The sequence below is a fragment of the Mus caroli genome, unplaced genomic scaffold (genome assembly GCF_978045245.1).
Source record: "Mus caroli unplaced genomic scaffold, Mus_caroli_1 scaffold_4, whole genome shotgun sequence".
Taxonomy (NCBI): Eukaryota; Metazoa; Chordata; class Mammalia; order Rodentia; family Muridae; genus Mus; species Mus caroli.
The window spans coordinates 110369093-110391681 of record NW_028227259.1 but is presented as its reverse complement, the minus strand read 5'-3'; the positions used below and the strand labels follow the sequence as shown (position 1 = coordinate 110391681).

General features: G+C 42.7%; 1 non-coding gene across 1 annotated transcript; it reads left to right on the top strand.

The window, feature by feature from the left end:
* The first annotated feature begins 17333 nt into the window (after positions 1-17333).
* On the top strand, positions 17334-17440 carry LOC115031262 (U6 spliceosomal RNA). The gene has a single exon (XR_003836861.1). It is a non-coding gene; the product is annotated as a U6 spliceosomal RNA (small nuclear RNA).
* Positions 17441-22589: the final 5149 nt, after the last annotated feature.

Genomic DNA, 22589 nt, shown 5'->3' with positions numbered 1-22589 from the left:
AGTTTCTCAACCATAGAAAGCAGTAACACATGGAAGAAAATAAGCACCTAAAAATAGCAATTATTATACATATGAGATGAGGTTGCAGGTTGGCGGAGAAAAGCAATATAACTCAATCAGATAAAACATGGGGCTCGAGACATGGCTCAGCGGTTAAGAACATTGACTGTTCTTCCAGAGTTGGATTCCCAGCAACGACATGGTAGCTCACAATTATCTGTAATGGAATCCGATGACCCTCTTCTGGTGTGTCTGAAAACAGTAACTGTGTTTGTGTGTTTGTGTGTATGTGTGTGTGATGTTTTAAAAACATGGATAAATTTGTTTTAAAAATATATTCATCTCACCTCACATCAAACCAAAAACAATACCAAATAAATCAAACTATCACACACTTAAGCTGTATCATCAAAATATATTTTTTAAAATCATAAATGCATATAAGGTCTCAAATTGAGAAGTTTTCAATAGAAAAACAATACAATTCCAAGAGACTCTGCCAAACCTTGGTGTGGACCCACTGTCTGTCTGTCCTTCCTATGGGCTCTCCCAGGCCTCTCCATTCTAGCCCATCCTTTTTCTTTTGAGTCAGCTGACACTCAGAAACGTTCTCCTCCTGGGACCCTAGTAGCCAAGCAGGGCTGGGATTCAGGTAGGTGATTTTCCTGATCCTTTCTTTCCTGTTCTGAGCTCCTATTTTAACCCTCCATCCTGTGGCAATCTACTTGCAGGTACCTCTCTGTCCCTTTTAACTTCAGTCACTGGAGATTCCAACCCTTGGTATAGAGCCAGGCTCCCCTAGTCCTGTTATCCTGTCCCTCTAGATTATTCTCCATCTTACTGCAACCTACTTGCAGGACCTCCTCCCACCACAACACCCTCTTGGTGTGGATCCCTTAGCTCTTTCCTGAAGCCCCTCTCACCCTTTTCTCCTAACCCCTTTCTATTTCTCTCTGCACTTAACAACCTGCAGAAGCACTCCCTACTGAGGAACCCACAGCCACCACACTTTCCTAAGATCCAGAGAGTGAAAAGAAACCAAGGAACAGAAAAGCACTCACCCAACAGGAACAAGATCAGATATCAACACTCAAAGTCACCCCAATCACCATAACTCCAGATGTTTAGGCTCCAGTGCAAAAACACAAACATGAACAGGCAAGGAAATACCCGTCCACAAGAACCCAGAAACCTTACTACAGTAGGCGCTGAGCAATACAATACGGCCAAAGCACAAGACAAGGACGTCGAAACATAAAGTGTGACTATAGCCAAAATTATGAATAAGAATAGAAGACAGAGAAGACACCCAGGTCAAAGGCACAGAAAGTATCTTCAACAAAATGGTAGAAGAAAAGAGATGGCTATCAAAGAACAAGAAGCCTAGAGAATACCAAATATACAGGACAAGAAAAGAAATTCCCCACAAAACATAATAACCAAAACACTAAATGTCCATAGCCAAGGAAGAATGTTCAAATCTGGGAGGGAAAAAGACCAAGAAGCATATGTCAGACCCATTAGACTAACACGTGACTTCTCAATGGAGACTCTAGAAGCCAGAGAGGCTGAATGGATGTCCTACAGACTCTAAGAGACCACAGATGCCACCAGGAGGCAGAAAGATCGTAAGACCCAGAGGGAATGGGTGAGGAAGGGAACAGTGTCTTTCAGACAGAACAGGACTCATGCACGCACAAACTCACAGAGACTGTAGCAGCAAGCACAGAGCCTGCACAGGATCCCAAGGAGTCCTCGCACTGAGAGGGGCAGTGGACACAAGTCCCCATCCCTAACCAAGAAGCTATCTCCGATTGACATCTGCTTGCAGAGGAAAACTTAAGTTTTCTCCATGGGTCCTGACTGGGTATATTAACCACACTTAGGGGTAGGCCCATGTCCAGCAGAAGATGACCAGCATAAAATGAAGTCAGTGGTGTTTTTATAGCTGTTTTGTCTCATTGCCTTGGGCATTTTTGTCTTACTGGTTTTTTGCTTGTATATTGTGGTTTCCAATATTGTGTTTTTATAGGTTGTTTGTGTGTGTGTGTGTTTCTGGTGCTTTTTTGTCTTTTTTTTTTTAATTCTGGTTTGTTTGTTGTCTAAAGAGTGAGAAGGAAAGGGGATGGAGTTAGGTGGTGGAGAGGGGGATGGATCTTGGGGTAGTTGAAGGAGCAAAAACCATCATCAGAATGTATTGTACAAGAAAATATATTTTCAATAATATATAAATAAAAATAAAAGCTATTTTGTAGCTTGTCTTTGCTACTTCATGGGTTCTCCTTTCTTCCTCCCTTCTCTACCCTTTTTCTCCCACCCTTTCAACTCTTCTAACACTAGATAAGAAAAAGAAAGGATATAGAGAAACGGGAAGAGCTCTCTGAATACAGTCGAGAGTTGGGAGCTGATTAGGTCATCAAGTTCATTGGGACAAATTTGATGTTTGCCAACAGGATATCTAATTTCTTCTTCTTGCTTCTTCTCTGCAATGACTACTCAACAAACTTCTAACAACAATCAGCAACCAACCAAGGACCCAACAACCCTCGGGGCCTGGTATTTATATACCCTCTGAAAAATTCCAACCATCACACAACTAAAAAAAAAAAAAACAAAAACAAAAACAAAACTATCTGCAGCTGGTAAAATCACTCCCCCACTGGAGCATGAGGCAAATCATAGTTAGCTGCTGTGGACAGTCTGAAGCAGCCCGGTATCCCACACCTGAGATTGAAACAAAAACATATTCGTATAATATTTCTGTGTTTTTAAAAGAAATCAAAAGTCCACAGTTCTCACTACACTATTCAAAATGTCATAAAGAAACATTTCATTAGATTTTTTTTAAGTTAAACTCTTGGTGACAGAATCCCATAAAGTAAACAGATTGCTATAACAGAGAGTCAACTATTACATGGCACTGTGTTAACTACTCTAACAGAACGTCCTAGACAGGGCGGCTCAGAAAGAACAGAGATTGTTCTCTTTGATGGAGGTCGAGAAATGCAGGTGCAGACAAGTTTAGTGTTTGGTGAAGATCCATGTCTTCCTTGATAGACAATTGTCTCTCAGTTAACTTCTTACAATGGAAAGGGCAGGGCATTGCAGGGCACTATTCTAATCCCATTGGTTAGGGTAGCCATCACTGCTGAATGGCCCATCTCCCCATACTGTCACACCTGTAAACATGTGTGAACCATCAGTAGCAGGCAGCTTCAGAGACAAACAACCTCATCTGCAGCCACCTAAGTCCAAGTGGAACACTTGAGGTTACCCAGGCTCTTCCCAATCACCTTGCTCTGCCCCTCCCAATAGCACTCCTGCTGCCCGTATGGTTAAGGCTGGGCTTGAACCATTCCTGGAGTTCTAGGGAGTTAGGATATGGAAGAATAGACACAAAGGATGCAGGTCCACACCCTTACGGGGGAGTCTAGAAAATGACAACCACCTTGTTCACCCTACATCAGCACAAAGTTTACCATATGGCTCCACTTAATTTTAAGGGGTACTGGACCATGACATCTCTAGTTAGGTGGGCATATGCCTAATTATAATTGAATATTGAAAGGGAGAGAAAAATTTAAATGGGAAGCATGAATCTAGCATACCACTGTAAAAACAAAACAAAACAAAACAAAACCAAAAGCGGAAGGCAGAAAACAAGCATTAAATAAAACATGAAATACAAGGAAAAGCCATCACCACCTCAAAGCAGTTCATCCGTACCTCAGTCTTGACCAGGCTCTTCTCACAGAAGGCTGAGTCCACCTGAGGAGTCTACCCTGAGTAAATCACACAAGCTATGCTTAGAGAGGTCTGTACAAATTTGTTCACTGTAGCAAAGCGCAATAGAAACAGACTAAATGTTGGATAATAAGCGAATGGGTGAATAATTTGTGCAGGGAACAACACAGTTGTAATTTCCACATTCCTGTATCTCTTTATTGGCCTGCGAAGTACTTGGAAAACACAAACAAGAAAACCACATTAGCTAATTCCTTTACTCTTATGTATTTCATTCTCTAGAAGAAATGCCTGTTTTATTTCAGAGATCATCACATCCTCTGGGCCACGCTGCACACAGACAGGGGCAGCAGAAAACATGTTCTGATTTCCCTGTACCAGAATTCTCAGGGAAAGGAGGCCTCCATCCCTGCTGCTTCAGGATAAGTGGTGTGACTGCTTGTGAGTGAAGGTCTGCACTCTCAGACCCTCCCACCGTGCTTATGAAGCAGGCCCACGAGCTCTGCGCAGGTGGCTGGTTAGATGTCCTAGGATTCACCTTGACTGGGTGGCTAGTTAGATGTCTTAGGATTTACTTTACCAACCCAATTATTTGGTGAAACACTCAAGCAGATGTGGGTGGTCTCAGATTCCAGTCTCTTTCTCTGAATTACCTTCCCGAGTTAATCTGTGCTTGCCCATACTGACCAAGGAACTGTAATTGCTGAAAATACTCTGCCTCTTACGTGACACTTACTGGGCCTGTTTTCTATCTGTTAGAACACGAAGTGACTCAAAGCACAAACTTTCAGTAGTAGGGCCTGTCTGTAAGCTAAATAATTCCCATTCATTTGAGAATCATACTTTGTTAGTGCAAGTTTAAAAGTGGCAGGTTTTTCTCTAACCCAGCTAGCTTCCAAATAATTGAGACAGAAACTATTAGATTTGCTCAGCAAGCTTTAAGGCACAGTAACTGAGCAGATATTAATCTATTCTAATCCTCTAAACTAATCTTGATGCTTCTCAGCCCAAATCCCCAAGATACCTGCACTTTAGTACTGATCTAGCTCTCTCTCTCTCTCTCTCTCTCTCTCTCTCTCTCTCTCTCTCTCTCTCTCTCTCTCTCTCTCCTCGCCCCCCACCCCCCCGCACCCAGGTGTGTTCTTATGGTGGTTCCTGGTCCCTCACCTCACAGTGAATCCTTACTTCTCCCTGCTCTACCCATCCACTGGCTGGAACTGGAAGTCCCGCCCTATTATCTACTCTGACCAGACATTAGCTCATCAGCTTTTTATTTAGCAGAGATAATTGGGAAGCAATGCTTACATGACATTGAGACAGGAGATCTTAGAATAAGCATTACAATGCCACATCAGGATTGCAACCAGATATGAGGGCACAGAAATCAACATTTGAATAATACAAGGATAATCTTTACACAGTGCACGATAACATTATGCCAACATGCTTATTTTTAAAATATTAATAATACAGCAAGTAACAAAAAGAGAGAGAATGGAATGACCTTTGAGTTTAAACACCTTGGCAGGTTCAAAAAAAATTGTTCTAAGAAAAGTCACACAAAAACACTGAAAAACTGATTTTAAATCTTTTCAGGCCATTCATGATGGCCCATGCTTGTGATTCCAGCACCGGAGAGGCTGAGTTTGTGGTCAGCCAGAGCTAGAGAGTAGGACATTGTCTCAGACAAAAACAAAACAATAGAAATCATTTCAAACTACAGATGAGCTGAACAGCAGTGAGCCCTGTCCTCACAGGCAGGATCTGTGAACAGGAGGGGCTGCCCACGTGGGTTTTCACCCTTAGCAAGTTATCTGTGGTGAACCTGAAAGAAGAGCGAAGGACAGAAACTGTTCTGGTGACCCTAGACTTCTCTCCCCGAAGCAGACCTAGGTCTACAAGCTGCAGCTCTCTGATGGACAGACTCTTGTCCCACCATTCCACAGCAATGGAGCAAAGAAACCCTTTGATCTCGACCTGGAGATGGGCTGGTAGAAAAACAGCCTCCTGAGAACCTGGAACCATGACCAGCCCTCTTGTGAATTTGACTGATGGCCTGACCCAAAACACCCAAGTCATGAATTTGGTTTAAATTCTTTTCAGATATCCAGAACAACCTTTAAATATCTCTGGGGAATCAAACAACAGGGAACTCGGCATCTCTCATTCACACGCTTTGCATTCTGTGTTTTCAGAACATGGCTGATGGTGGCTGAGTGGCAGAGGGTCAAGCTGCACATCACAAAATCACAGATAAGGAGGAACTGCTGCAATGACAGCAAGTACCAGAGTGCTGCTAATACACGCCAGGCATGGTCACCTGTAATGTGGCTGTCATACATAAGGCATACATGAGTCTGTATGATTGCATATAAAGCACACACAGATGTATTTAACTCTTGCAGCTATGGAGGGTTGCTAGGCCTGCTTTTAGATGAAGAAAAATCAACCATACTGGGCTCTTTGAGGCTTGCCAAGACTTCCACACCAGCATTCTGACTCCAGAGTCTACATTCCTATCCAGTAGCTCTAACACTTCTTGCACTAAGATCAGACACAACCTAACAGTCTCTGAGGCCGACCGAAGCTGGATCCCACATTAGTTGTACAGGACGCTCATGGAAAGGGGGAGTTCCTGAAAGTCTTCAGCTTGCCACATTGTGTCATAACACTCATTTCACGGGTCTGAAGAAGAATGTCTCCTAGCTCCCGAGGCTCAGTGTCTGTGGACCAGAATGATCCTGCATTCTCACTGTAGAACTCTGCAAGGCCAGTGCCGTTGTGCAAACCTCCCACTGTGACCACATCACAGCCCACACCTCCACTCCTTCTCTGAACCTGGAGCATGCCTCTAAGTCTGCTCCCTGGCATTTCTTCAGGCCTTGCTCCCACTTGTGTCCTTTCCAGTTCTGCAGGAGCGAGTCGGACAAAGTGGTTAACTTCAGGGACAGTGCTGTTCCCTTCCATTCTATAAAGGCCTTTGTCCCTTGGTTATGTTATTCCCTTAAGAACACACCCTGCTCAAACAGTCCCAGTTCCATGATATCAAGAGCAACACTGTAGCCAGGAAAGATATGAAGAACAGGTGGGCTCATCTCAATTACATTAAAAGGAGAGGCAGCTAGGGAGAACTGGCCACGAGTGTCAAAATAGCCAGAGGCCTGAATGTGGAGAGGCGCTATGCACTGTGAGCATACTAGGTGAGGCAGCTGAGTCTCAAGTTACCATGGGGAAAGTCACTTAGGTCTAGAAAGGAGTTGGAAGCAACACGGCCCAACAGTCACATCTCTCTCCCCAGTTCTTCTCTACCCAGTTCTCTTCCATTTCTAAAAATTTCCAGTGACCAGGGTGAGAAGTCACAATCAGATTCACAAAGGTGGATTATTACTCCTCAGGGTTCTTTGTAGCACCTGGGTCCCTATGACGTCCAGCTGTTGAAACAGTCTTCCAAGAAATCTAGCTGGAAATAGAAATTTAGTCAATCTGCCAAGCTAAAACTGACCTTTAAGTAACATTTTCCATTGGCAAGTCACCTCCATTGACAGCCCATGAATGATCTAGCTCAAAAACCCAACATGGCGGGGCTAAACCCAACAAGTGTCAGACCGGAGACATTCAGTTTCAACCCCACACCAGGTTTCTGATTTCCCACCAACACAGCTGATTCTCAAAGAGCTTCGGTGCGAGGTGCTCATGGAGACCTTTCTCCCATGTATGGTGTTCTCTGTCTTCTATCACAGTGCTGATATCTGTCCCACTACATTAGCCTCATGGGTCTACTCCTTTTGTTTATGGGGGAAACTTCTTTAGAATTTGTAGGATTCCTGTCCAGTGGCCACAAAGAGAAGTGAGGCACATTACAACCACATCAGCTCCATTCTTAGGATATCAGGGAGAATGACGCAAGTCCGATTCCTATCACAGTGTTCTGTGTTCAGCAGTGACAGAGCTGAACTGGGAAGATGGATCAGGGGTATTTTTCACTTCGTGCGTTTGGCATTGCTATTAGTTACCATAGTGTAGATGCCTGGGACTGCGTACTCCTCCTGTTCCCTCACAGAGAAAATGTTAACCATGGAAAAAGCATATTTGATGTTACAAATTATCTAGCTCGCTAGTCTCGTTTCCCATTTAGCATGCAATTATTTGTTTAGCTTGCCTTAGCAAGTGAACTTTCAAGGGCATTTCAAGGAATAGAAATGATATAAAAAGGAACAGAGCCCCTAGAGAATGCACCTTCCCTCTCCTTCTGTACTTTTTGTATTCAGAAACAATATTGAAGCATGCATATGTATGAATCAACAAAATCGAGTTAGCTAAGAAATTGGAAACTGCACTCCACTAGAACACTCCTTGTGCTCCAGAGGCCTCAGTTGCAAAAGGAGGATAGAAGACAGCCAACAAGACCGGGCCAAGTGTTCTATAGACATGAACTGTTAATGGTCTTTCTGGCTCCTCCTAAGGATTTCAACAGACCCCCCCCCCTCCCTTCCACCCTGCTACTTGTCCTCAATACCTGAAATCATGTTAACATTGCCCAAAACATGAGCTAACAAGCTACATTAGAAATGCGGACCGTTGGAATGGGGGAGGTTCCTAGAGATCTATGCAAAGCAGAATAAATTTTAAAAGTAGCAAAAAAAAAAAAAGGGGGGGGGGGGGCGGGCGTTCAATAGAGAAATCAACCAATACCCAAAGATAAGGAACAATCAATAAAGATAACTTTAGACAAATCAATAACAGCACAGAAAATATTTTTCTAATCATGACTGGATTCTTTAAGCAAGAAATCACCCTTGTCTTTAACCGGACATTACCAGGCTCACAAGAAGCACACAACAGAAAGTTAACAGAGCAGTACTTGGTGGTGTGGCGGGAATGCCTTCTTGAAACCTTTGTATGGAATGTTCTTTCTTCCTGCGCCCTCATGAATTGCTCCCAGTAGAGACCAAAACTGATCAATTTTGCAGAGACTAAAATAGTAGGGAAAAGCAGCTAATGAGCTTCCGGGTGTTTCTGGGAAGGCTGTAGGTTCTGTCTGCTTAAACTGCAAATGGGAAGCTTGCCCTCTCTGCCCATCCCAGTTGGAGCACTCCCCTGCTGGGCATGCCCAGTCCCATTCTGCCTAAGGCCAGGCCATCCTGCCATCTGCTTCCTGGTTCCTGGTGTCGCCCACAATTTATTTTATCCTCTTTGTTGAACAATGAAGCACCACAAGAGGTCAAGTCCTCCCAGTGGTGAAGGAGATGTTGGACGTGTCCTCCTTACCGGAGATGCACAAAAGTTTGGAGTGAGACACGCCTCACTTCCAGCTTCCCACTTGTGAACTGTGCAGCCCGTTAAAGCTCGAAGCGTTTAGTCCTCTGGAACATCAGTGGCTATTGCTCACGGCTCAAGACGAGTGAGGGAGGGAGGAGTAATTAAGAAAGGAATCACTTCTTAGGATAACACGGTACGTAATGGAGTGACTGTTCCTGTGAGCCATCGGTTAGTTCACCAACTGTACCCATATATTTTGAGCTTTTCCAAGATATACATTTGTTTTGGTTTGATTTTTTGTTTTGTTTTGTTTTGTTTCGTTTTTTTGAGACAGGATTTCTCTATATAGCCCTGGCTGTCCTGGAACTCACTTTGTAGACCAGGCTGACCTCGAACTCAGAAATCCGCCTGCCTCTGCCTCCCGAGTGCTGGGATTAAAGGTGCGTGCTACCACGCCCGGCTTTCCAAGGTATACATTATTAAGTAAAATATAGGGAGCTAAAATCTAAGACAGGACTCTGGCCCCTCAAACACTTCTATTCCAGCTGAAGAGAGAGATGGGGCAAAGAACTATTCCACACGGTAATGATTCAATGTGTCTGAACACTCAAAAAATCAGGGTTTGAAAGATGGGGAAGGAGGGGTTGGGAGATCAGGGCAGAGAACCTGTTTGGAAGTGATCACTATGGTTGTTGAAGTTTTTATGGCAATCATAAGTTCACACACGCAAACCCTTCAATACCCTGAGCAGAAAAACAGAGCGTGAACAATAACGACACACATTATCATAAATTGTCAGGGGGAAGACGGGGAAAAATAAATCCTAAAATCACTCAGAGAAAGAGCACAAACAGACATGTCACCAAAACACAGCAGTGATGCTCTGGTCAGAGGTAAGCCGAGCAATGGTGATGACTAACACCCTCACACTGCTGAGAGAGTTTAAAGCATCAGCTTAGAACTCCATATCCAGTACCCACGGATATCAAAACTGAAAATGAAATAAAAATATTTTCACGTAAAAAAAAATCTGAACTGTGGGCTGGAAAGATGGCTCTGTGGTTAAGAGCATTGACTGCTCTTCCAGAGGTCTTGAGTTCAATTCCCAGCAACCACATGGTGGTTCACAACCAAGTCTAATGGGATCTGATGTCCTCTTCTGGTATGTCTGAAGACAGCTGCAGTGTACTTATGGAAATAAAAAAATAAATAAATTTTTTTTAAAAACCTGAACTATAGAAACATGAGACCAATCTTGAAGAAAATATGCACCAGTTGTGGGATTGACGAATAAATAAACGGCAGGAAAGGTCACCTGTGGACCAGTTGCCATGCCACTTCAGGTACTTCCATAGAAAATATAGCAGACGAGAAAACTAGACCTAAAGGAGAAAATGGCTGAGAAAGAAATTAGGGAAACAACACCCTTCTCAATAGTCACAAATAATATAAAATATCTTGGCGTGACTCTAACTAAGGAAGTGAAAGATCTGTATAATAAAAACTTCAAGTCTCTGAAGAAAGAAATTATAGAAGATCTCAGAAGATGGAAAGATCTCCCATGCTCATGGATTGGCAGGATCAACATTGTAAAAATGGCTATCTTGCCAAAAGCAATCTACAGATTCAATGCAATCCCCATCAAAATTCCAAATCAATTCTTCAACGAATTAGAAAGTGCAATCTGCAAATTCATCTGGAATAACAAAAAACCTAGGATAGCAAAAACTCTTCTCAAGGATAAAAGAACCTCTGGTGGAATCACCATGCCGGACCTAAAGCTCTACTACAGAGCAATTGTGATAAAAACTGCATGGTACTGGTATAGTGACAGACAAATAGACCAATGGAATAGAATTGAAGACCCAGAAATGAACCCACACACCTATGGTCACTTGATCTTCGACAAGGGAGCTAAAAACATCCAGTGGAAGAAAGACAGCATTTTCAACAAATGGTGCTGGCACAACTGGTTGTTAACATGTAGAAGAATGCGAATCGATCCATTCCTATCTCCTTGTACTAAGGTCAAGTCTAAGTGGATCAAGGAACTTCACATAAAACCAGAGACACTGAAACTTATAGAGGAGAAAGTGGGGAAAAGCCTTGAAGATATGGGCACAGGGGAAAAATTCCTGAATAGAACAGTAATGGCTTGTGCTGTAAGATCGAGAATTGACAAGTGGGACCTCATGAAGCTACAAAGCTTCTGCAAGGCTAAAGACACCATCAATAAGACAAAAAAACCACCAACAGATTGGGAAAGGATCTTCACCTATCCTAAATCAGATAAGGGACTAATATCCAATATATATAAAGAACTCAAGAAGGTGGACTCCAGAAAGTCAAATAACCCCATTAAAAAATGGGGCTCAGAACTGAACAAAGAATTCTCACCTGAGGAACACCGAATGGCAGAGAAGCACCTGAAAAAATGTTCAACATCCTTAATCATCAGGGAAATGCAAATCAAAACAACCCTGAGATTCCACCTCACACCAGTCAGAATGGCTAAGATCAAAAATTCAGGTGACAGCAGATGCTGGCGAGGATGTGGAGAAAGAGGAACACTCCTCCATTGTTGGTGGGATTGCAAGCTTGTACAACCACTCTGGAAATCAGTCTGGCGGTTCCTCAGAAAATTGGACATAGTACTACCGGAGGATCCAGCAATACCTCTCCTGGGCATATATCCAGAAGATGTCCCAACCGGTAAAAAGGACACATGCTCCACTATGTTCATAGCAGCCCTATTTATAATAGCCAGAAGCTGGAAAGAACCCAGATGTCCCTCAACAGAGGAATGGATACAGAAATTATGGTACATTTACACAATGGAGTACTACTCAGCTATTAAAAAGAATGAATTTATGAAATTCCTAGCCAAATGGATGGACCTGGAGGGCATCATCTTGAGTGAAGTAACACAATCACAAAAGAACTCACACAATATGTATTCACTGATAAGTGGATATTAGCCCAAAACTTAGGATACCCAAGATATAAGATACAATTTGATAAACGCATGAAACTCAAGAAGAATGAAGACCAAAGTGTGGACACTGTGCACCTTCTTAGAATTGGGAACAAAACACCCAGGGAAGGAGTTACAGAGACAAAGTTTGTAGCTGTGATGAAAGGATGGACCATTTAGAGACTGCTGTATCCAGGGATCCGTCCCATAATCAGCTTCTAAACGCTGACACCATTGCATACACTAGCAAGATTTTGCTGAAAGGACCCAAATATAGCTGTCTCTTGTGAGACGATGCCGGGGCCTAGCAAACACAGGAGTGGATGTTCACAGTCAGCTATTGGATGTATCACAGGGCTCCCAATGGAGAAGCTAGAGAAAGTACCCAAGGAGCTAAAGGGATCTGCAACCCTATTGTTGGAACAACATGATGTACTAACCAGAACCCTGGAGCTCTTGTCTCTAGCTGCATATGTATCGAAAGATGGCCTAGTCGGCCATCAATGGAAAGAGAGGCCCATTGGACTTGCAAACTTTATATGCCCCAATATAGGGGAATGCCAGGGCCAAAAGAATGGGAATGGGTGGGTAGGGAAGTGGGGGGCGCTATGGGGGACTTTTGGGATAGTATTGGAAATGTAATTGAGGAAAATATGTAATAAAAATAAAAAAAAAAAAGAAAATGAAGAGCTCAGAAAAGTAATTTTTTTAAACTGTGGGAACATGTGGTGAATGATTTTCTCCTTTATTTTCAATAATTAAATTTTTATTATAAAGGACTTGCAAATAAAGAATTCTACAGTGAGATTATCCAGACCTGAAGTCTACCTATATCAAGGGACTTCTAAACAGTTACAAGCTCTGTTTTTAAATGTTCACTATGAATTGTATTTTTGTGCATTTATCTACCACGAGAAACCAACAGGAGATTTAAAGTCATGAAGCCATTAGCTTTCCATCCTCCCTCAGGAGTCCTGTGTCCATTACTTGGATTCCATCCTATGCTCCTAATGCTGGCCTTTATTGTTTCTGCCTGTGCGTCACACTGTAGAGCTGGTTCATTTGTTTAGTTACACATACAGCCTGCACTTGGTGTTGCTCTTAGGGACAACTCCAGAGGAAGGTGGTAAGGGGGTGCAGGAGAACTCCTTACATTACCCTGCTCTTTAGGACTATAAATCATTATAGTCTTGCAGACTTAAAAGATGTTAAAATGGTGAGAAAAAAATGTCAGTGATTCAAAGCACTTGGTGCTCTTGCATAGGACCTGGCTGGATGACCAGCACCCATGTGGTAGCTCAAAACCGTCGGTAATTTCAGTTTCAGAGCATCTTCTAGCTTCTTCTGACCTCCATGGGCACCAGGCACATATGTGATATATGTACATACACGTATGCAAATACTTATAGACAAAACATGTTTAAAATATATCTTTAAATAATAATAAAGGAATATTGGGAAAGCCTCGTGTCTCTAAATCTGGTGTTAGATGGAAAATGAGCACATGCTTGAAAGATACAACCGAGGAACGAAGCCAGTACAAACAGGCTACATGGCTGAGACTACACCTCTAACACAGCAAAACAGCTCTGGGTGGTTTTCTTAGATACTTCTGAAAATATTTGAAAAATACAAATCTCTCAGAAAAAAAATAGAAAATGAAAGAATACTTCGCTTGTTTTATAGATTCATATTAACCATGATCTTAAAAAAATGACTGCTATTACCAGAAAAGAAAATTAATGACCATAATTCTAAGAAAATATTAGTAAATGGAAGCCAGCAATCTTCGGAAATACCACATAATGAAGGGGTTTATCATGAAAGTTGGCTTAACATTCAAAAAACCATCAACTTAATTCACCCCATTAGGAAAAAAAAGAAGAAAAGCCAAGTGATCACCAGGAGGTACAAAGAAATAATTGGACATAATTCAACCTCATTCATGATCAAAACTCAGGAAAGAAGTAACAGAAGAGGGTTCTTCAGTTTAATAGAAGGCAGCCATGAAAAATACACAGCAATCTAAAGGAAAAGTGAATATTTTCCTCCCTAGACCAAGACGATTGTCTGCTCCCACAAAAGCTGTTCCTCACTGCACAAGCAGGAGCAGAAAGCAAACAAAGATGTCAAAGCCAGACAGCAATTGTGAGTCAAGACAGCATTAATACAAAGGTAGAGTCATAGAAGCCACATACAAAGCATAAACTCCAAGGAGCAGTTCAGGCATTAACCATCTACAAGGACAACATTCAAATACATAGCAGATGAAAGTTGATTTAAAAAGCTCTGCTAAGAATTGTACTCAAACATTACAACTGACTTACCAACGTAAGAAACATCTGCACACTGAAAATTACCAAATACTGAGAGGAATTAAAGTTGTGGGGGAAAGTTGCACTACATTCAGGACTAAAAGTGTTAATGTTGTTAAGATATTATAGGCTGAGTTCTGTGTTCCCAAAACTAGTGTCCAGGGCTTCTGAATTGCACTGCATCTGAAAATAGGGCCTTTCAGAGGTAAAATGAAGAAAAGCAAGTCATAAGGGTAGATTACAATGTAACATGACCAGTGTCTTTTTAAAAACATCCTAGGACAGGAAGGGAGTCTACAGACTGAGACACTGGGAGGCACAGCCAGACAGACAGAAGCCATCTCAGAGAGGCCTCAGAAGACAGCAAGCCCACTAACACCTTGACCTTGGACTTCCAGGCTCCAAGGATGTGGGGTGAATTCCTTCTGAGGCTGTTTTGATATGGGAGCACTGTCAGCTAATACAGATTTCAATTCTCTCCAAGCTAATTCATCTATAAATATAGTGTTATGATAATAAAAATCAATCAAGGATTTGGTAGAAATTTATCATAAAATGTTTATACCAAGATAAGAAATTAAACATTCCCTCAAATAAACAACCTACTAGATTTGTAGAGTTATCATCATCACCATCATCATCTAGCCGCTGAGGTACAGAGAAGACAAATAGATGAAATTAACCTACTAGAAAATACACAACTGCACCTGTACACACACACACACACACACACATATAAATGTCTTACATACATGATACATATACACATATATTATATATACACATACATACACACATATATAAATGTATTACATACATATATATACATACATATATACACATACATATATACATGTAACATACATTATATATATATATAATCAGTTAATTATATGAACATACTCAGAAATTTATGTGGAAATATCATCTTAATAAATGATCTAGGAACACATAGATGTTCATATTTTTTAAATATTCAACTCCTACCTTACACCATATACAAAACCATTTTAAGAGGTATTTATTGTAGACACAACTACAAAAATTAAGGCTCCAAGGCTTCTGGAAGAAAACGTAGGAAATGTTTTCTTAAATTTAGGTGAATAGCAATTTCTTAGGTGAGACATTAATAAAGAGTTCACCAGAAAATTGTGTGGGGATGAGGTTTTATATCTACATTTTCATGTGGATGTACATTCCCAATACCTCCCACTCCGTGGATGGCTCCAGACCTAGAATTTAGTAACTATAGTGATGGCCTTTGTCCTCCAGGCCCCTAACAATAGTCATTGCTGACCCTATCCAAGCTAGCTCTGCATAAGGATCTACCCGGCAGGAAGTCTCCCTCTTCCTTCTGCCTTCCCCACCTTATAGAGTCAAGTCAGCCTCAACTCCTTCCTTTCTGCCCAGCCACTTTATTTTTGACAGTATTCGTCCATGTCTGCTCATGGATATTGTCCCTCTTAGAAAGACCCTGGCTCTATGGCTTACTGGTGACTTCCACCTTGGCAACAAGCTCTAGGACTGGGAAGAGACTCAAGACTAGACTTTGACTAGTGCAGAAGTGCAAGCTGTCGGTTAAAACCATGTCCTGTTTGTGGCAGGGCACATGGTTGAACAGTCCCAGCCTGCACTTGGGTCTGGGCTCCGAGACCCAAGTCACATGCCAACTACAGTCTGAAAGAAGCTGTCTGGTTCGAGTCCACTCTGGGTGAGACCCCTTGTCCTAATTTGCCCTGATTCTGCCCTATACATACACAAAAGAGACCTGAGTTAAGATGGAGCCACGCAGGACCCAGACTGACAGAAAGAAGCTGGACTCTTTTTGTGTAGGAATGTTGGTGGGAACCTTTACAGCACACCTTAAACTACTGTCCTCCTCCTGTAGCATTTCTATAGAACTTCAGTGAAAGGAAAGACCAAGTTTCACAGATACAGACAGATGAGAAGATGATTTTCTGGATGCATCTCCATTCATGTCCCGTATCCACGTGTTGTTCCTGTACTCCCTAAATGCAAACAGCCTGGGCCTGTTTCTGTTGAACATGGTTCCTTTCCCTCTGATGTCGTCGCCGCTGAAACCTGAGAAGCTGACATAATTGTACAATTCCTACTCTGCAGAAGCTGAACTTTGAATAGTAACTGGAGATCTGAGCAGATTTAAAGGCACGACAAGAGTTTGTACTTGACAGCAGTCAGCATCCCTCCTTTCCTGAATAACAATGTAACCAATTCATTGCTCTCTCTTTTCTGCTGTTGCAATGTGGAATCTAAGTGTCAGCCTGACCTTCCTGTTTATCTGGCAAGAACTCAATGAATTTGTATCCAGGCTCATTTAATTGTTTTTAATTCGCATTTGACCTTGTGTTTGGTTCTTGGCCTCTGGTTCCACTTTTGCATGGAGGTCTTCATCTCACCTCCTGAAGAGGCACATCTCACCTCCTGATTCTGGGATGGGAATTTTCTCTAGCACAGAGCTGGTGGATTCCTTTGACTAGATCTCAGTGGTAGGTTCCGGTAAACTGCTTTCTCAAAGACAAGTTAAAAAATTTAGAAAGCCTGGTAGGTTCTTTTGTGTTATTTTACCTCATGAAGGAAGCCTTGTGTTTTGATAGGAAGAAACCTGGCTGGAGCAAAGCTCCACAGGTACAGGAACTTGCTATTAAAGAGGACCTAAGTTCTGCTTCCAGAACCCAAAGGACTCTTCACTATCCGGACAGTCCTGGTGTGTGTGTGTGTGTGTGTGTGTGTGTGTGTGTGTGTGTGACAGAGAAAGAAAGAACCCTGGCTACAATGTGTTGCACAAACTCGGCTTTAAGTGAACACTTGCTCAGTGAGTAACTACCCTTCACTCTCCCACAAGGAGCTTGTGAACCCCATGGTCTTGTAGGGCCTTGACCTCCTACTTTGTAATGTCACCAGGCTGGAAAACACAAGTTCTTGAGGCTCTGACAGAGGCTGATTAAGTTCCCATCTCCCTTTTCCAGTTTTTCCAAATGTTCCCCAGGCAAAGCAAAGGCAGATTTAAAGACTGCTGCCCTGTGCTTGCTTCGGCAGCACATATACTAAAATTGGAACCATACAGAGAAGATTAGCATGGCCCCTGCACAAGGATGACACACAAATTCGTGAAGCGTTCCAATTTTTTTTTTTTTTTTTGCCGGGTGTGGTGGCGCACACCTTTAATCCCAGCACTCAGGAGGCAGAGGCAGGAGAATTTCTGAGTTCAAGGCCAGCCTGGTCTACAAAGTGAGTTCCAGGACAGCCAGGGCTACACAGAGAAACCCTGTCTCAAAAAGCCATAAAAAAAAAAAAAAAAAAAAAAGACTGCTGCCCTGCCCTGAGGTTCTAATGGCCTCCAGGGGCCCTGTGTGGTTCCAGAGCTAAGGAAGAAGGGAAGGAAAGGAAACCGGCCTTATGGGCTAGTCCATGTGCAACTTCAGCGCCTCTCTTTCTCAACCTGGCTTCCTTCTCATCCCCTAGCACTGTAAAGTACCCAGTCAAATGATATATGTGGCAGACAAAGAGGCCAAAGAATGTATACTTGCCCTAACTGCATAGCACTGAGGATTCTGACCACTAGCTAGAACCCTAGATGCTACACAGTAAACAGCTCTCTGAAGGCAAGGCTGCACTGTCTTATTCTCTGCCCAAGCATCCCATAATATTAAGCTTTGGTGGATGGCACTGAAGACCAGACAACTTGCTCTGGGGATTTTCTCAGGTATCTCAAGAAACCGGGAGAATCAACCAATGTAGTCAATGTTGTAAAATATATCTACCCTTGAACTCTTATTTTTACCTGTTTTTTTTTTTAACCTTTGTACAATTTCTAGAAGAAAACATACCTTTATGACCACAGGTTCAGAACCTACCTGTTGGAGTCTGGTGGGCTGGTTGATGGTCACACAATGGGAGACAGTGAGCATCTCCAAAATACAACAGAGGTCAATAGGAAGAGGGAGGACACAGTGAGCCTCTTTCCAAGGTCCTACAGTCTGCCCTGCTAAAACTCAGGTCCTCAAACAACAGACGGGCAACGGGCTTGTAGAGAGGAGGATGAGATGAGATGGCAGACGCAGAGATGTGAAGGGTGGGGGTGGGAGTGAAACATGGTATGTGTCTTAGTCAGGGTTTCTATTCCTGCACAAACATCATGACCAAGAAGCAAGTTGGGGAGGAAAGGGTTTATTCAGCTTACACTTCCATATTGCTGTTCATCACCAAGGAAGTCAGGACTGGAACTCAAGCAGGTCAGGAAGCAGGAGCTGATGCAGAGGCCATGGAGGGATGTTCTTTACTGGCTTTCTTCCCCTGTCTTGCTCAGCCTGCTCTCTTATAGAACCAAGACTACCAACCCAGAAATGGTCCCACCCACAAGGGGACCTCCTGCTCTGGTCACTAATTGAGAAAATGCCTTCCAGCTGGATCTCGTGGAGGCATTTCCTCAACTGAAGCTCCTTTCTCTGTGATAACTCCAGCTGTGTCAAGTTGACACAAAACCAGCCAGTACAGTATGGATGTATGAAATTTTCAAAAAAACAAACTTAATCAAAAGCTTGGATTTTTAGAAGCATGCAGAGTAAGTAGACAACATCTTGGTTTGTCATGTTCTAGTCAGATAAGAGCAATATGTCACATAGAATTGATTAGGGAAGGAAAATCATCTTTAAGGTCTAATTTGTTTTCCAGAAACTTTATCTCTTCAGCAAGCTGTAAAGGCACTTTTTAGAGACATATCTGCAGGCTATTTAGACATTTTTCCTCCTCTGAGTAAAGCCATTGATGCTATCATGGGTATCACTGCCACATGCAAAGATATGAAAAGGTCTGAGTAGACACTACAATATGTCTGTTGGTTCTGTACTTTGCAAATATGATCCCATTCACCCTTTAAAGCTCTAAGCTATTCATGGGCATTTTTGTGGATAGTATCGTTACAACTGAAAGGGGACTTTAAAAAGTTAGCCACAAGCGGATCATTTCTCTAAGTTCACAAGAGTTGATCGGGGTCGAGTTATCAAGAGAAAAAGAATAGAAATAAACAGGTACCTAATCAAAGAACTTCCAAATACTCAGGCAAAGTGGAGGGAGATGAAGACAGACAGATCTATGATGGAAGCACAGCAACTTAAAACATCTGTCCCCACAGCTGGAGAAATAAACAGAAACTCACTTAGGTTAACAATTTCATAGAGTTAATTCTCTCTTCCCTTCATTCTGCTTTGATGGATGTGGCTCCATTTTGCTACTCTTGAGTTTGCCAACGTAGTCAACACACTGCACACTGTGCACTGCACACTGCAGTCACAGTGTAACCCCGCTTCTACTGATTCAGTGGAGAAGCCCCAGACATGAATAAGAGACCCAAGGCTGCAGGGTAACTATCGAGGACTGGCCTCTTTCTATTTACTAATGAGCAAACATCCTCAATTACCTGCCTCAATCCTTCAAGTACCTGCAGAGACCTGCAGATTGTGTCCTGCCCTCACGGTCAAGGTCCAAATGAACTTCAACTGAATAAGTCTTTCCAAAACAAAATGTACCACTGGATGTTGACAGGCCTCTTGCCACTGGCTTGAAGAGTCACACGCACTAAGCAAGGATCCTTCACAGTCAGAATCTATGAGAAGCGCCCACATTCCAGAAACCATATCCATCCTTTTTCTAGACACGATGTTTCAATTATTTCCATATATTAGGATGAATGTGCCAACATCGAGTAAATTAAGACTATTATCCGTGTAAATTAAGGAAACTGGTCAACTGGCAGAATTTACCATCTCAGAAGTTCTTCCAAGGAAGGAGTGTACCAACTTACTACCATGCATACCACCTTCCATACTAGCAATCAGAACTCAGTCTTACTCAGCTGCCTTGCTGCTCTGAGATGTTTTGCAAACCACATTCCCATTCTGAACTCAGTCATGAGCCATGAAGTAAGACTGCCAGTGACTGACTGACTGTCCTGCTGCTGGTTGCCTCAGATGCAAGGGAGTATAGTCTGTTCTTGAGTTCATTTTTCTCTTGGCTCCAAGCCACCCCTCAGAAGGGATGAGACTTCTGGGTTGCAATGTGTGGAGGTGGGGCAAGACAAATTTTAACATCTGTTTAACTATACTGATTATCAATATACTGATTATCAGTTATTAGTAGTGTAGAATCAGAGCGTGTAGGCTTCGGAAGTGACAGCCTTTCGGGCAAGGTACAGGGTAGATTAATTTTCAAATTGCATCAAAAGCCTTTTGCTCTTGGAATCATGAGGGAGACATCAACTTTGGTCAAGCAAGAACTTGAGTTATCTGTCTGTGGATCTAAAAGAACATTCAGTGAAATGAAGTTCTTTTGGTGTGCCAGAGGTAGTAAGCACTGCTGTGCATGGGTGTGTACACACTTTACCCAGTTCACCATTACCTTGCTTGCTTTTCTGGCAGAGTCCACACTTTTCTGGACCTAAGGCTGAAATCAGAGAGTCATTAGCTGCATAATCATGTCTGACCTGACCCATTCATTTCTTCATTCAGTCTTGAAACCCCCTATCCCATCCCCCCTCCCCCTGCCTCTATGGGGGTGCTCCCTCACCCATCCACTTCCATCCTCCCACCCTGGCATCCCCCTACACTGGGGCATCAAACACCCTCAGGCCCAAGGACCTCTCCTCCCACTGATGTTCAACAAGGCCATCCTCTGCCACATATGTGACCAGAGCCATGGGTCATTCCATATGTATTCTTTGGCTGGTGGTCCAGTCCCTGGGAGGGACCAGGTACTTTTGACCACTGCAGACACTTTCATGCACACACACACACACACACACACACACACATACAGACACATACTTTTACATACAAACTCACACACATATATATATATACACACTCATATATACACAAAAATGTACACACACATACAAACACACACATACACATAATTAAAATAATAATAAATAAATCTTTAAATATAGGTAACTTCAAAACTTGTCATACTGGCTGTGAGATCGTAGACATAAATTATACTCTCTGGTTCTGAGTTAATTTGCTATAAACTAAGGAAGTAAGGTTAATGGAAAAATTAGCTGTGGCAGTTCAGGCTCCTGGGACCTAAGAAGTACATATGATAAATAGAAGCTAGTGGCTCCCAAGCCAGAAGTCCTGGAGTGCTCAGGGGATAAAGTACTCTGTACACGTCCAAGGACATGAGTTCAGATCACAGTACTCACATAAAATTTAGGTGCACATCTGTAAACTTAGTCCTATGGGGATGGAGACAGGCAGGAGGGAAGCCCTAGTCTATAGAATCAGCAAGTCCAATGAGGAACTCTGTCCAAACACTAAGGTGAAAAGCTGGAAAAAAAAAAAAACTCTGGTCTCAGTATTTGGACTCAACATGCACACACCACACACATAAGCACAATCACCTGCACACACATGTACACACACACACACATACTTACTTGAAATGCAGGTCTACAACCCAGCTTCATTATCACTAATATATGCTCCCTATCATTGTGTGCATGTGTGTGTGTGCGTGTCTGTGTGTGTGTGTGTGTGTGTGTGTAACTGCAAATTCAAACCTAAGGCTGAAATCAGAGAGTCATTAGCTGCATAATCATGTCTGACCTAACCCATTCATTTCTTCATTCAGTCTTGAAACCACAGTAACCACCTGAAACCACAACAGCCACATGGTCCACAGGAAGGTCATTCTCCGAACTTCACCTCCAGGGCGAGCATCATGGCCTCCAGTCTCCACCAGCCCAGTCTTGTGGGACGGAGACATCTAAGCCAACAGAATCCATGACGTGTCTTACAGGAACTGAGATGAGCGAATCTTTCCTACTTACATCCTTTGTACCGGTTTTTGGACGTGGACCACTAATACATAAAAACTTGAAATGTAGCCCCCGAGCCTGCTCCCTGCTCCCTGTCACTGTGTGTGTAAGTAATTGAGAGTGGCTTAGTTAGGCGCCCTGGATTCTGGGAGTTAGGGCGATTATGCATAGATCTGCCATTAACACTAATGGGGGGTTACATGCACAAATCCTCCGCACACCGAGGAGAGAATAGACTTTTCTCATTCATACATAATAGATCTGTAGGAAAATTAGCATGTGCGCTTTTCGGAGCCGAACTTGAAGATGTACCTTTGGTGGGAAATATGCAAATCAGGAGAGAAGGCGTTGAAGGACAAGTGCTGGAATGCTCTCCTTGTCAGTTTTGCTCCTGCATAAAGCAGGACTTGCTCGGCTCGGCTCCGCCCACATCCCCCAGTGCATTCATCTTCCTGGTTCATTT